This window comes from Ictidomys tridecemlineatus, chromosome 10 (genome assembly GCF_052094955.1).
Source record: "Ictidomys tridecemlineatus isolate mIctTri1 chromosome 10, mIctTri1.hap1, whole genome shotgun sequence".
In the NCBI taxonomy this organism is placed as follows: Eukaryota; Metazoa; Chordata; class Mammalia; order Rodentia; family Sciuridae; genus Ictidomys; species Ictidomys tridecemlineatus.
In genome coordinates this window covers 118,573,601-118,579,280 of record NC_135486.1, presented here as the reverse complement: position 1 = coordinate 118,579,280, position 5,680 = coordinate 118,573,601, and the positions used below count along the sequence as shown (strand labels likewise).

The 5,680-nt window shown below is 41.7% G+C and overlaps 1 pseudogene; it reads left to right on the top strand.

Moving 5' to 3' along the window:
• Positions 1-634: 634 nt before the first annotated feature.
• On the top strand, positions 635-1,434 carry LOC101972867 (small ribosomal subunit protein eS6 pseudogene; annotated as a pseudogene).
• Positions 1,435-5,680: the final 4,246 nt, after the last annotated feature.

Sequence of the window (5,680 nt, the reverse complement as noted above, 5' to 3'; positions counted from 1 at the left end):
GCCTCAGCTTCCAGAGTTGCCAGGACTATGGTGTGAGTCACTATCCCAGCTAGTTTAATGTTTGCAATGCCATATGTTTTAGTGTGCAGCAGAATGTCATTCCTTTATAGGGGTGACTAATATTCCATTGGGTGTATATGCTGGATCTAGTTCCCATTCATCCCTGGACAGACCCTTCAGGTGCTTCTGCCTCTTGCCTGTTGTGAACCATGCTGCTTTGAAAGTTGACACATGAGGGGCTGGGGATGTGGCTCAAGCGGTAGAGCACTCGCCTGGCATGCCTGCAGCCCGGGTTCGATCCTCCGCGCCACAAAGATGTTGTGTCCGCTGAAAACTAAAAAATAAATATTAAAATTCTCTCTCTCTCACTCTTTCTCTTTAAAAAAAAAAAAAAGTATTTAAAAAAAAAAAAAATCTCGGGGCTGGGAATGTGGCTCAGGCGGTAGCACGCTCGCCTGGCATGCGTGCGGCCTGGGTTCGATCCTCAGCACCACATACCAACAAAGATGTTGTGTCCGCCGAGAACTAAAAAATAAAATATTTAAAAAAAAAAATCTCTCTATCTCTCTCTTAAAAAAAAAAAAAGACTTGGTTTAAATCTTGGCTCATGTGACCTGGAGTAAGCGGAAGTCGGGCCTCTTTTTCGTGCCCTCTTGTGGGCCATCAGCTGCTCCAAGATGAAGGTGAATATCTCCTTCCCAGCCACTGGCTGTCAGAAACTCATTGAAGTGGACGATGAACGCAAACTTCGTACTTTTTATGAGAAGCGTATGGCCACAGAAGTTGCTGCGGATGCTCTGGGTGAAGAATGGAAGGGTTATGTGGTCCAAATCAGTGGTGGGAATGACAAACAAGGTTTCCCCATGAAGCAGGGTGTCTTGACCCAAGGCCGTCCCTGTTCGTCTACTACTGAGTAAGGGGCACTCATGTTATAGACCCAGGCGAACTGGAGAGAGAAAGCGCAAATCTGTTCGAGGTTGCATTGTGGATGCCAATCTGAGCGTTCTCAACTTGGTTATTGTAAAAAAAGGAGAGAAGGATATTCCTGGACTTACTGATACTACTGTACCTCGAAGACTGGGACCCAAAAGAGCTAGTAGAATCCACAAACTTTTCAATCTCTCTAAGGAAGATGATGTCCGCCAATAGGTTGTCAGAAAACCCTTAAACAAGGAAGGTAAAAAACCCAGGACCAAAGCACCAAAGATTCAGCTTCTTGTTACTCCACGTGTCCTGCAACACAAGCGCCAGCATATTGCTCTGAAGAAACAGCATACTAAGAAGAATAAAGAAGAGGCTGCAGAATATGCCAAACTTTTGGCCAAGAGAATGAAAGAAGCCAAAGAAAAACACCAGAAACAGATGATTACCAAGAGACGTAGGCTGTCTTCTCTGAGAGCTTCTGCTTCTAAGTTTGAGTCCAGTCAAAAATAAGAATTTTTTTTTTAAAGAGAGAGAGAGAATTTTTAAATATTTATTTATTTATTTTAGTTTTTGGCAGACAACATCTTTGTATGTGGTGCTGAGGATGGAACCCGGGCCACACGCATGCCAGGCAAGCGCGCTACCGCCTGAGCCACATCCCCAGCCCAAAAAAAATAAGAATTTTTATCAGTAACAAATAAATAAGATCAGACCTTAAAATAAATAAATAAATAAATCTAGGCTCAAACATTCACTATAATAGTCGGCTAAGGAAAGTCTTGTTTATAAGATTGTTAGGACAGGGCTGGGGATGTGGCTCAAGCGGTAGCGCGCTCGCCTGGCATGCGTGCGGCCCGGGTTCGATCCTCAGCACCACATACCAACAAAGATGTTGTGTCCGCCGAGAACTAAAAAAAAATAAATATTAAAAAAATTCTCTCTCTCCTCTCTCATTCTCTCTTTAAAAAAAAAAAAAAAGATTGTTAGGACAATAATAATTAAAATCTAAAAAAAAAAAAAAAAAATAGAGAAAGTTGACACAGGAGCAGCAGAGTCCCCGTGGTCATTTCTTTAGGATGTGACCTAGGCGTAGAATTGTCGAGTTCCATGGTAATTCTGTATTTACCTTTTGGGGGAACCACCAGGCTTTCCAGTAGCGCTGCATTGTTTCACATTGTCACCAGGGCTCGAGTCCCACATCCTTGACACACGGGTCACTTTCCCTTGCCTGTTTTGTTTTCTTTCCGAAATGGTAACTGTCTCACACAGGGTGAAGGGGATAGGTCTCATGTAGGAGCAGGTTTTGACTTGCCTTCTCCTGGGGACTAATGGTGTGGGACATCTTTTTCTGTGCTTATTGGTTATTGTATATCTTTGGGGAAATGTCCATCAAATTCTTTGTCCATTTTGAAAATCGAGTTCCCTTTCTCTCAGAGACTTTTGCACTTTATACATTCTTACTAGAAATATGAATTGCAAATATTTTTTGCTTTTTTTTGTGGGCTGATATTGAACTCAGGGTCACTCTAGCACTGAGCTATAGCTCTAGCCCCACCATTGGGATTTTTTTATGTTTTATTTTTTGGTACTGGAGATTGAATCCAGGGGTGGTTAACCACTGAGCCACATCCCTAGCCCTTTTTTTACATTTTATTTAGAGACAGGGTCTCTCCAAGTTGCTTAGGGCCTCACTAAGTTGCTGAGGCTGGCTTCAAACTCACGATCCATTCCTCCTGCCTCAGCCTCCCAAGCTGCCAGGATTATAGGCATGCGCGGCAATCACTGGGATTTTGATAGAGATTGTGCTGAATCTATGCATCACTTTGCGTAGTAGTGATATTGTAGAGGGGAAAAAATAATGGTCCATCTGCCTTCCTGAGTTCTTCGCTGGGACCCCACGGTAACACAAGACAAATTAATAAGAGAAAAGCAAGTTTATTAACATGTGTATTTCACATATGCACAGGAGAAAACTCCAGGAAAGAGTGGCCCTCTGGGCTGGGGATGTGGCTCAAGCGGTAGCGCGCTCGCCTGGCATGCGTGAGGCTGGGGTTCGATCCTCAGCACCACATACCAACAAAGATGTTGTGTCCGCCGAAAACTAAAATAAATATTAAAAATTCTCTCTTTCTGTCTCTCTCTCTCTCTCTCTCTTTAAAAAAAAAAAAAAAAAAGAGTGACCCTCAAAGAGCTTGCTTAGAACTTAGAACTCTGCCTTGTATAGCATATTTCACAGAAGGAAAGAAAAATTAAAACTAAGCAAATAAATTTTCAGAAAGGTGACAGGAAAAGGACTTTGAGCCTCTTGGGGCACCAAATTATGGGAAGGCAAATATATGGGAACCCGAGGGCAGATAAAGGTTAGTTCACACAACTTATGTGGATACCTCTTGCTCTCTCTCCAGGCTGATAAGGGCCTAAAGTCACATCTGGTGACAAACCTTTGTCCTTCCTGGTGGGGGAGGGGAGCAGACATGTTCATGAATTTATGTCCTGCTTCAGGGCGGATAGAGGTCAGGCAGAGAGCTTTCTCTGTGTTTGCTTTTCTTTGGTTGCCTTCAGCTCAAGCTAATCCCCAGGGCAAACTGGCATATTTGGGGGAAGCATATTCTGATCTCTTCAGGGTCCTGGGGATTTTGAAACTGGGTGCTTTAGCACTGAGCCACATCCCCAGCCTTTATTTATTTATTTATTTATTTAGGTACTGGGGATTGAACCCGGGGTGCTGAACCACGGAACCACATCCCCAGCCTTTTTTATGTTTTATTTTGAGGCAGGGTGTCAGTAAGTTGCTTAGGGCCTCACTAAGTTGCTGAGGCTGGCCTTGAACTTGGGATCCTCCTGCCTCATCCTCCTGAGTTGCTAGGATTAGAGGTGAGTGCCACTGTGTCCAGTAAGTATTTCTCTGTTAAACAAGAATCTCAGAGCAAACTGAAATAATCATACTGAGAAGGGTCCTAAGTCATCAATTATCAATTAAAACAGATGCAGGTAATTTTGTAGATTTTAGAACAACAGTTCTAAAACATTAACTAAAATAAATGAAACCCGGGCTGGGGATGTGGCTCAAGCGGTAGAGCCCTCGCCTGGGTTCGATCCTCAGCACCACAAACAAATAAAGATGTTGTGTCTGCCGAAAACTAAAAAATAAATATTAAAAAAATAAATAAAAATTAAAAAATAAATGAAACCCCTCATTCAACAATAGAGAATTAAAAACTAAGGGGTTGGGGTTGTGGCTCAGTGGTAGAGCACTCGCCTAGCACATGCGAGGCCCTGGGTTCGATCCTCAGCACTACATAAAAATAAGTAAATAGGGGCTGGGGATGTGGCTCAAGCGGTAGCGCGCTCTCCTGGCATGCGTGCGGCCCGGGTTCGATCCTCAGCACCACATACCAACAAAGATGTTGTGTCCGCAGAGAACTAAAAAATAAATATTAAAAATTCTCTCTCTCCTCTCTCACTCTCTCTTTAAAAAAAAAAAAAAAGATACTAAAATTTGGTTTCATTGTGGGTTTTTGTTTGTTGTGTGTGTGTGTATTTGTTATTCACCATGCATGTAAGAAAGAGTGCAAACAGTGAATAGCTCTATAAATTTTCAAAGTGGCAGGTGTATTGACACGCACCTGTGATCTCAGCAGCTTGGGAGGCTGAGGCAGGAGGATCACAAGTTCAAAGCCAGTCTCAGCAATTTAGCAAGGCCCTGTCTCTAAATAAAATATAAAAAGGGTTAGGGATGTGGCTCAAGAGTGGAGGGCCCCTGGTTCAGTCTCCAGTGCTGCCAAAAAAAATTTTTTTTTGTTTTCCTTTTCAAAGCAAATATTTTTCCGCATCCAGCCCAGTTCCGGAAATTAAACAATGACAACGTAGCAGAAGCCCCCATCCCCCTTGCAGTCTACCCATTGAGATAACCTGAATACTGACTTCCTTCAGCACAAATCCACTGTATTTTTCTGAACTTAAGTTTTTTTTTTTTCTCTTTCAACCCTGTTTATGTTTAAGATTCATTCTTATTGTTACAAACAGCAAATGATTTGGATGCATCCTGTTTAGATGTTAGTTCTAATTTTTTGTTGTTGTTGTTTTTTGTTTGTTTTTTTTTAGCTGTAGTTGGACACAATACCTTTATTTCACTTATTTATTTTTATGTGGTGCTGAGGATAGAACCCCAGCCCAGTTCTAATTCTTATAAAAACTTAGAGTAAAACATAGGCACTAATGCTAGGTCCTACTGTTTTAGGTGGTATGCCGTGAAATAAAATATATGGCCCAATTTTGTCTGCTGTACCAATGAATTGAAAATGAGAAGAAAATAAGGGTTATTTGGCCCCAGATAAAAGGTTATATTTTGTTTCCAGGTAAAGTGAAATGATCAGTGAGGTATCCTACAGACAAGACATTTAAGATTTAAAAAAATAAAACCTTGGGGCTGGGGATATAGCTCAGTTGGTAGAGTGCTTGCCTAGGGTTCAATCCCCAGCACCAAAAATAATAATAATAATAATAATAATAATAATAATAATAATAACAAATAAAACCTAATTAGGAAAGTTCATTGTCTCAAAATCAAGTTTCCCTTCCCTTCAGGCACTGTGGCGCATGACCATAATTCCAACAACTTGGAGGCTGAGGCAGGAAGATCACAAGTTCAAGGCCAGCTTCAGTAATTTAGTGAGACCCTGTTTCAAAATTAGAAAAAATACAAAGGGTTGGGGTGTAGCTCAGTAGTTAAACTCCCCTGGGTTCGATCTCCAGT